General features: G+C 35.2%; 1 non-coding gene across 1 annotated transcript; it reads left to right on the top strand.

Moving 5' to 3' along the window:
- Positions 1-5,595: 5,595 nt before the first annotated feature.
- On the top strand, positions 5,596-5,670 carry Trnat-ugu. The gene has a single exon. It is a non-coding gene; the product is annotated as a tRNA-Thr (tRNA).
- Positions 5,671-10,259: the final 4,589 nt, after the last annotated feature.

Raw genomic sequence — 10,259 nt, 5'->3', positions numbered from 1 at the left:
GGTTGCCAAGCCAGAAATATTACAAGCTGAAGGATCTGTTTATAGGAATAGGGTGAAGACATCCTGTAATGATACATTCAGTCTCATTCAAAGCTACCTCTATCTATTAAAGACCTGTGTTCTGGCCCTAGATGGGCCTACCAGGCCCAACTGACTGCCATGTCATCCTCTGCCAATGGATGCATTGGGTGCAGTGTGGAGGGGCATGTGGCCAGCATAGCACTCTCCGTCATTGTTGGGTTTCTTGATGTTGGAAACACTACTAATCAGTGAAGTAGATCCTCAGTTTGTCTCATGAGGCTGAGTGCACCCCATACCATTCCTCCCATGATGGAAAAATCCCTGGCAGAATTGGGAATTAAACCTGGGTCCTCTGCATGGTATTCAGCTATGGAAGCAGACATGCAGTATCTATTAACTGCCTATGATTAATCAAGACATATTCGACTGGTTACTCAGTATATTTTTAAATTAATTTTTTCCTATTTTTTCTCCTATTTTTTTTCTCCTTTAAATGATTCATAAAAGTGTTCTTTTCACTCCTATTTGGTTTCATTAGATCCTGTAGTGTACACACTAATAAATCATCTGATGACTCAAATCTTCTCATATTTCTACTTGATTCATCTTTCTTTGATTTATCTGATTTAAGTGAATGACTCTTTTGATTTAATATTCAGTAATCTGTTTTATTAAATCTATAACATTTATAATCCATATCAGTCAAATTTTTGGATTTTCTGTTAACAGATTCACTAACCTATCATTACCTTTAGAACTTACTCCTTCAACTGTTAAATTATCTCACAAGGGACTGCTCCAATACAACATGTCGAAACATGTACAAATTTCTTCTTAATCAGATAAAGTACACCAAAACAAAGACCTCATCAAAATTTTTGTTGCTAATACACACTGCAAGTATTTTTTAAAGAAGTTGAAAATTTCTAAATTCGTAGCTCACCAGTTTGCTGGAGAACTGTACGCCCTTACCGGAGTTGCAGCGGATTGTGCCCGAGCAACATGGCAGGCACATTGGTAAATGGATAACACAACTCGGCGTGACCATAGTCTGTTAAGCAAATTTCAGTTTTCATTGACATACAAGACTGAGCCCTTCAAATCATAATTGAGATGACCATTGCTGATTTCAAGTCTTTATTTCTATTTGGCATCACTTTGGTGACCTACGTGTTGATGATGATTAAATGATGATGAGGACAAAACAATATTCAGTCCCTGAGCATTGAAGATATCCAACCTGGGCAGGAATGGCATTCACCCATGCTGGCCACTCAGCTACACAGGCAGACCTTTATAGAGCTGAAAGCATATGTTACAGAGTGATTTGACACAACATTCAAACAGATAATGTGGATGAAATTTACACATTAGGGTAGTTGCAGGTGGGTAGATTTAGCTTCAAAATAGGGTGATGAGTACAACATGTAACAATAAACGTGAAAGCTAAGGATGAAAATAAATTTAATTTAAATTTGGTTAAAAATGTATCTAATGAACAGTGAAAGATTAAAGGTGAAAAAGTAAAAATTAGTAACATGAAGCGGATTTCCGAAAAGGAACACGCAGCTTATTGTTCAACAGAAATGGTTGAAATTTATGATCTAATTTTATATCATAATAAAACTGAAAGGGAAAACTGGAAGTGAAATCAAGGGCAGTGTCTGTGAATACGAACTACAGAAAACAGATGTATACTGACCTGAACATATTATAAAAAAGATAGTTAGTAAACTATAAGTAAAATTAACAGAATTTTATAATTCTCATAATTGTTGGTCAAATTAATATAACATAATTTTGTAAAAGATAAGGTAACTATATAAAATGATGATTTAATTTTTAAAAATTTGGTTTTTAAAAGCTAATGTAGATATACAAATATTATTAATTTCTTAAGAATAATATATTTATATAAAAGAACTCTTAATATTTTCTGAGTTGTTCATGATGTTCATTATGTAAATGGAAATAACTTCTATAAAAAAGCTAAATTTCTCTTCAGTATCTTTTTTTTTTAATAGTTAATTGAATTTGTATGGTATTTAATTCTTATTATATTTTCATTACTAGGATATCCATCTTTAAGTAACCATAATTATGTTTGAAGAGTTTTTTCTTTGATGTCCAATCACATAGTAATCAGGCTGATGATCTTTGTCAAATAATCATAAAATAAAAGTGTTTCTCAAGTTAACATTTTCAGTTGGTAGTCCGCAGCTCATGGTCGTGCGGTAACGTTCTCGTTTCGCGCGCCCGGGTTCCCGGGTTCAATTCCCGGCGGGGTCAGGGATTTTCTCTGCCTCGTGATGACTGGGTGTTGTGTGATGTCCTTAGGTTAGTTAGGTTTAAGTAGTTCTAAGTTCTAGGTGACTGATGACCATACTTGTTAAGTCCCATAGTGCTCGGAGCAGTTTGAACCCCATTTCAGTTGGTAGAACATCATATTGTTTTATTATTCCAGCTTCTGCATTTCTTTTCTTCTTAATATGATTTGAATGTGTAAGGATTTCACTTTCCTCTCGAATAATATTAATCTGTAGTTGATTTTTTTAAATCCTCAAGTTGTTTATCTTTAATTGTACTAATCCTTAGTAAACAGTTTATTTCACTTTCCAATATCTAGGATCCATATTTATAACTGAAGACAAAAAAATCTATACTTACACATCTTTTCAAATGACCAGACAAGGGTTTTCTCACAAGATAAATTTAGTGAATGTAGGGCACTCTACTAAGAAATATGAATGATTTTTGCATTACCACTTAAAAGGCTACCTTTAAATTTTTGTACATTTCTTTATCTCCTTCATCAGGCTACATCATCTTTAGCTTTAAAGTTTATATGAATGCATACCTTTGATTATTTACATACGTTATTTAAAACAATTTTACTAAATTCATTTTCTGTATATAAAGACTTATTTCATTTCCGTGATACAATAACTAGGTTTGCTAAATTAAGTTGTTAAACAAATTTTATTCACATTACTTTGTTTTTGTTAATATTCCACAGGTTTCTTATCTAAAACCATATTTTTCATTTTGATACACCTCTTTGATTCTTAAAAGGAATAATATGATTAATCTTTAGAAAATCTGCAATTTTAAATACAAAAAGTTATATTGAATAAACTCTTCAGCAGTGTGTTTACGCTTAAAATTGAAAACAAACTTCTAATTTTCTTCATATGATCATCAGAAACCATTTTTAATTGTTTATTAAAATATCATTCCGCTTTTCTTACAGAAGATACAACTATGACACTGATCCTGAATCTGATTAAATTTTCCACAACCTTCACACTGTTTAGAATTATTAAACCCATTTACCTCTTCTTCAGAACCATATTCATTTGCATGCTAATCTACTTCTCCACATCACTATCAGGAAATACTAAATATTCACTGTCTAGTTCCACTGAAACAAATCAGTGCTTTTGATTCCATCTTTCTCAGAAAGTACATTTACACTTTTTGCTTCTTTACATATATCAAAAGTTTTAAAATCCTCTTGTGTGTGACCTTTTCTTTTAGCATAAGTATTTTTACAGTTCTTACAAGCAAATGCTATTTTTCATTTCCAAATTTCTTTACGTCTACTACAAATTTAAAAGTAATTTTGCTGTAGTTTTTTCATGTATCAAATGTGACTCTTATTTATTATAATGCTTTTTACAACATTACGAGATCCCCTGTGATACTAAACCTCCATACAAGTTTCAGTCTAGCCACTAATCCATAGAAATTGTTACAGATGACATACATTACAACAGATTGTTCCTTCTCAGTCAAGACCGCAAAGTTAAGTTAACCCTTTCCTGAATAAACTTAATGAATTGGCATTTAGACATCCTCCCTACCTGTTCTGTGCTGTTTCCTCATTGATGTAATCCCTTGAAGCAGTTCTTCTACCACTGTTGGATTTGAGTGTACAGGCAAAAAGTCTGCACCTGAGGATATAAGTAAAATGTGCCATCTAATCTATTTTAAATAAATTCCAGGTGCCATTATGGTGCATTTATTGGCAAATAGTGTAAAACAGTTAACAGTGACACATATAGACATAAATAACTTCAGAATTACGTAAAAACAGGAGCATGGCTTCCACAGAGATCATGTCTGGATTGCATTCTAACACTGACTGACAAGCTTGGTGTGGAATATAAATCTTTAGTAGGCTTCACACACACACACACACACACACACACAGACATATCTGAAAGATGATATCTATTCATATATTGCACCATATTACGCAACAGCCTCCCCCAAGGTCATTATGAACTGTCTGATACCACCTTTTTTTATATGCATGTATTTATCGTACGATTCTTTGCTTCCTAGGGCCTTTAATGTGTGTTTTTATAGGCCTCATTCAGTTGAGTTTGCACAATAACCTATTCATCTTTGTAAATACATATAGAATATTCTTGAATGACGTACATTCTCGTGATTGCTAATAGATTGTCATTAACAAAAATATGTACATACACCAAATTAAATATCAGATCGTGAAATTCAAGTAATAAATGTTGAGCAACAAATATTAAGAGGCTGTGAGAATGTTAGCATACATAACTAACGCCTCTAAGTCCATAATTGCAATTTGTAAATTCGCTCACACAAAAACCTCATTACGATTCAAATGAAAGTAACAGTCATTATCCAGTGATGTAATCTCATTCGTTATTCATTTTATGTAATTCATTGTAATTGATGATGCTTGTAAATTATGCAGATATTTACTTCTTGTTAGTTACACCACCCAAATTTACGTAGTGCTGGTATTTGAGAAAACAGCATGACGTGTATACTTCGAACAAATGTTAGCAATAAAATCCACACAGTCACTAATTACAAATAAATGATGACTAACTGAAACCCTAAGCTGCCGACAGGTGTTGTTGATATACCTCGATGTGGACAGCTGAAAATGTGTGCCCCGACCGGGACTCAAACCCGGGATCTCCTGCTTACATGACAGACGCTCTATCCATCTGAGCCACCGAGGACACAGATGAATACCACGACTGCAGGGACTTATCCCTTGCACGCTTCCTGTGAGACTCACATTCCCAACTGCCCACAATTCTACATATGTAATGTACCTTATAGACATTTGCCCATTCACTCATTACTCGCGCACGCTTTGGTGATTCCCATAAGAGTTTGGGCAACCTGTGCGCATTCGCACAGATGAAGGTCAATGGCTGGGTAGCCTTTAACTACATATAGGAAGACAGTAACTGTTCTCGAAACAACAGAATACTGTTGATGACCGTGCAGCTTTTCCCTGGAATAAATGATGACTAACTGAAACCCTAAGCTGCTGACAGGTGTTGTCGATATACCTCGATGTGGACAGCTGAAAATGTGTGCCCTGACCGGGACTGCGAATGCGCGCAGGTTGCCCAAACTCTTATGGGAATCGCCAAAGCGTGCGCGAGTAATGGGTGAATGGGCAAATGTCTATAAGGTACATTACATATGTAGAACTGTGGACAGTTGGGAATGTGAGTCTCACGAGAAGCGTGCAAGGGATAAGTCCCTGTAGTCGTGCTATTCATCTGTGTGCTCGGTGGCTCAGATGGATAGAGCGTCTGCCATGTAAGCAGGAGATCCCGGGTTCGAGTCCCGGTCGGGGCACACATTTTCAGCTGTCCACATCGAGGTATATCAACAACACCTGTCGGCAGCTTAGGGTTTCAGTTAGTCATCATTTATTCCAGGGAAAAGCTGCACGATCATCAACAGTATTCTGTTCTTTCGAGAACAGTTACTGTCTTCATATATACTAATTATGAAATTAAAGTAAAATCAAAATAATTGTTGAAATCGGATTGTGAATCAATTTTAACACACAAAACCACGATGATGATAAAAATATTATGCTATTTGACATTATATTTTATAACCTGCACAAATGTAACAGCAGTTAGTTTAGATGAAATTGTTTTTAATTGTAAGTTAGATTTTGTAATAAATTAACAATGGTAGCGATTGTTGAAAATTGTAGTTCTGTCGATCAGCTGGTGTCAATAAATAATTTGTCAAGCTTGAAATTTTCGTGATGTTCTCATTATTCATAGCATCAACAACATCGATGAACCACAGGCCAACGCAAGTTAAGTAGTAACGTTTTAAAGATCGTCAGATGTGGTGGAGTAGAGCTGGGACCGATGTTTGAAATTTGAACTGTGTTTAATGAGTGATGGTTTCAGGTTATGTAAAAACGTGAATGCAAGATCCAAACAACGACAACTTTTGGCCAGAGAATTGTTTGTGGTAACCATTTACAGAAAGACCGAAAAAAATAATCATTACCTGCTGTGGGAAGATCGCAAAATCATCTGTTTTGGATATCATTACCTGATGATATTGGACCAAATTCTCGGACTGCACAGCAGGAACTCAGATGAGCAACTGTTCTCTTTAATTTTCTAATTTTAAATATTGTTGTGTGACATTTGTGTATGATGAATAACAACGAGAACATGAAAATGCATGAAGAGAAGCCTGTAGGCTGTGAATCTGTAGAAAACACTTTGGACTTAGGATCAATTATCTGTGAAGTATCAAATGGCTCTGAGCACTACGGGACTTAACATCTGAGGTCATCAGTCCCCTAGAACTTAGAACTCCTTAAAACTAACTAACCTAAGGACACACATACCCATGCCCGAGGCAGGATTTGAACCTGTGACCATAGCAGTCGCACGGTTCCAGACTGAAGCCTCTAGAGCAGCTCAGCCACTGCGGCCGGCTGTGAACTATCGTCCAGCAGTATTTGAAGTGTAGATCAAAGTTATGGATGGAGTGAGTTCCAGTGAAAATGTCTCCATGAGTACTCCAATTACCCAGGGAAGAGTAGTCGGAGATAATTTGTTAATATTATTAATGCAGCATATGAAAGAAGTGAAGGAACAGATGGGACAGATTAGGCAGGATATTGGTCAAAAAGTTAACAGTTAAGTCAGCAATTACATGAACAAATGGTGGAATTAAAGAATACTGCTACTGAAAATACTAATCAGACAAGGGAAATCCAGGAGGGTTTGGTAGCACTAAAACTTACTGTTGAGACAAGGCAGGGTGAACTCAATACTCATGTGGTAGGAGTAGAAGACAGGGTGGTGGATATATTAGAAACTAAATTCACACAAGAGCTGTCCAAAATCGAGTAGAGATTCGAAAAAACTAGATAAACATGTAGATGCAGAAAATTCTAAACTTAAGTAGAGGTTGTTGAGACTAGGAGTGTTTTAGAAGAAAAAGTAGAAGCTTACAAAAAGGAACTCAGAGTAAAAATTTAGACATTACCAATCAAATAAGTAATGTAGAACTGAAGTGTGATGGAAAAAATAGATTTGTGTAAAACTAATGTTGCAGATTTAAGTAAGAAAGTTATAGAATTTACAAGAGGGTATAGCTCAAAGAAATTTTGTTGGCAATATTAATTGTGTATGGGGTGGCATACCTTTAAAATAGCTTTCCAAGAGATGGGAAATTGCACCCTGTTGATTTTTTACAGCAGTCTCAGGGTAATTTTAGTAATGACGTGACAATGTTAAAATTAAATTTGTTAAGCAACTTTTGGATGGAGAAGCAATCTCATGGGCCAAACAGAATGTTAGTTCTACTATGTCATATGATGAATTTGAAGGAAAGTTCTTAAAGAAGTTTTGGTCAGAATCTGAGCAAGCTAGGATTAAAAGTGAGTTCTTGAATGGTCAAATGTATAGGGAAAGTGATGGTAGCTTGAAGTGCTTTTGTGAAAATATTTATTTATTTAGTCCTTCAAATCCTACATGTATAGAATATATACAAGGATATTGGACATGGTTAAGTCTTTACAAGATAAAATACAGTTTGTATTGCATTCCTAAGGACTAGATATTGAAGTAATTTAGCAAAGAATCATATATACAACAAACATTAGAGGCAACATACAAAGTAAAATATTCATAATGCATCTTTATTTTTGTTGTTTGGTTTCTAGATACTCTGTTAGACTGTAATACAATGAGCAATTAAATATGCCTTTAGTTCAGCCTTAAAACTACTGAGTTTACTTACTGATTTAATATGGTTAGGCAGATTATTGTAAATTTTTATCCCAGTATGTAGAGTGCCTTTTTGCCACAATGATGTTCTCACATGTTTCATATGGAGGTCAGATTTTTGCCTTGTATTGTATGCACGTGTACCTTCATTTTTTAATAAGATATCTGGGTGTCTATCAATATATTGTTTGATGAAAACTGATGTTTCGTAGATAAAAATGCAAGGAATATGGGTCTGCATGATTTCCTATTGTTTAGCCCTTCAATAATTCTTAATATTCTCTTTTGCAACCAGAAAAGTTAAATATTTGTTGTTACATTACCCCTGAAGATTATGCCATATTTAATTACAGAATGCACATAGTAGTAGTATACATTTAACAGGCTGGCTTAGCTGCAACAAGTTTTTAAGATCATTATCATGCAGCAGGTTTTGCTTAGTTTTCTTTGCAAATATTCAATTTGTACCTTCCATTTTGTGTTGTCAACACTTTCAAGAACTCTGTCGCTTAGTTCTATTTGTACTTTTGGGTGGTGTCTTCCTTTTAGATTATAGAAGTTCAGTGCTATTGTCATTTCTTTGTTCATAATTAGCTTGTTATAACTGAACCACTGTTCTACACTGTACAGTGTTTGAATAGCAGAGCCTTTAAGTTTTTCTTCTGTTTTACTAGTAATAAGGAAGCTTGTATCATCTGCTAATTGGAGGGTAGATGGGCAATACTTGTACATAAGATCATTGACATAGAGGAGAAACAGAATGGGTCCTAATACTGATCCTTGAGGGACGCCAAATTTCAAATCCTGAATAGTAGTAGATGATTTTGTTAGGGTCAGTATATTGCACTTCAACCACCTGTTTGCGACCACATAGGTATGTCCTGAGCCACTCATTGGATATACCTCTAATTCCTAATTGGTCAATCTTCTGCAGCAGGGCATTATCGTCAATGACGTCAAAAGCTTTGAATAAATCAAGACATATGCCCATCACAAACTCACTCACATCCAGTTTAGTACAGATTTGATTAAGAAATTCAAATATTGCACTTTCATTTGAATAGCCTTTACTGAAACCATGCTGCGAAGGAGAGAGAATTTTATTTTTATATAGGAAATCAGACAATCTCTTATAAAAAAAATTTCTAAAATTTTTGAAAATACAGGCAGTAGGGCTATTGGTCTAAAATTTGAAACACCTTCTGGATTTCCTTTTTTTGAGCACTGGTTTCAGTTTTGCTGTTTTTTAAGCATGAAGGGAAGATTCCTGATGATAGTGAGCTGTTGCACAAGTGTAAAAAGGAGATTACCAAAAAGAGTACAGTGGGAGTTGATTTATGGACCAGACAACTCTGTAGATCAGTTCTTGAGATATGTAGATAAGTTGGATAGAGCCTTTGAGAGAAATGAGAGGCTAAATAATGACAGATTTGGCAATCAACCATCTGGGGGGTGTAATCAAGGCAGGAGTGACAATGAAAATCAGAATAATAATAGTGGTTACAATAGAAGTGATAATAGATGGATCAACCATAGTAATGGGAATTGAAGCAGAGGACATAACAGGGAGAGACCTTGGGACAAGAGTAACAGACAATTAGATAATCACCAATCGAGACGAGGCAACTTAAACTGACAGAAGTCTCATTGCGAGCCTGTCAGTTTGGGGGTGAGAAATAAGTTCCAAAATCAGGCTAAACACCACCGGCCTAGAGATATCGAAAATAGATACATAAGACAGAGTAATCGAAGATGTTGGAGTGGAAATGACAGAACTAATGTAAGAAGAGCACATCAGATTAGCAAATTACAGCCTGGAAAAGTATGAATGATAGTGTTGATGATAGAAGTATTAGCATCTGTAAGAATGTTGAAGAGGTTCCGTTAGAGGAGGAAACTATCTCAAGTCTATATAATCAGTGTGGTGGAGAAGTTTGCAAAGAAAATGTTGGTTCTTATAGTAATCTTGATGAGTTTTGATTTGGTAAATTAATGGAGGAAGAATCTGTCCCTGTTATGCACTTAAGTGGTGATACTTGTACTGGTGTACTTGTCAACAATTCTGATGATCATTGTAAAGATGTTGTAGAAGTGTCCAGTACTGGAGATGATAGCATATGTGGCAAGGTTGATTGTGAAAGTGTCAGTAGTAATGATGAATGGGAGGGAGAA

This window comes from Schistocerca piceifrons, chromosome X, assembly GCF_021461385.2.
Source record: "Schistocerca piceifrons isolate TAMUIC-IGC-003096 chromosome X, iqSchPice1.1, whole genome shotgun sequence".
Classification (NCBI taxonomy): domain Eukaryota; kingdom Metazoa; phylum Arthropoda; class Insecta; order Orthoptera; family Acrididae; genus Schistocerca; species Schistocerca piceifrons.
This window is presented reverse-complemented; position numbering and strand designations above follow the sequence as displayed.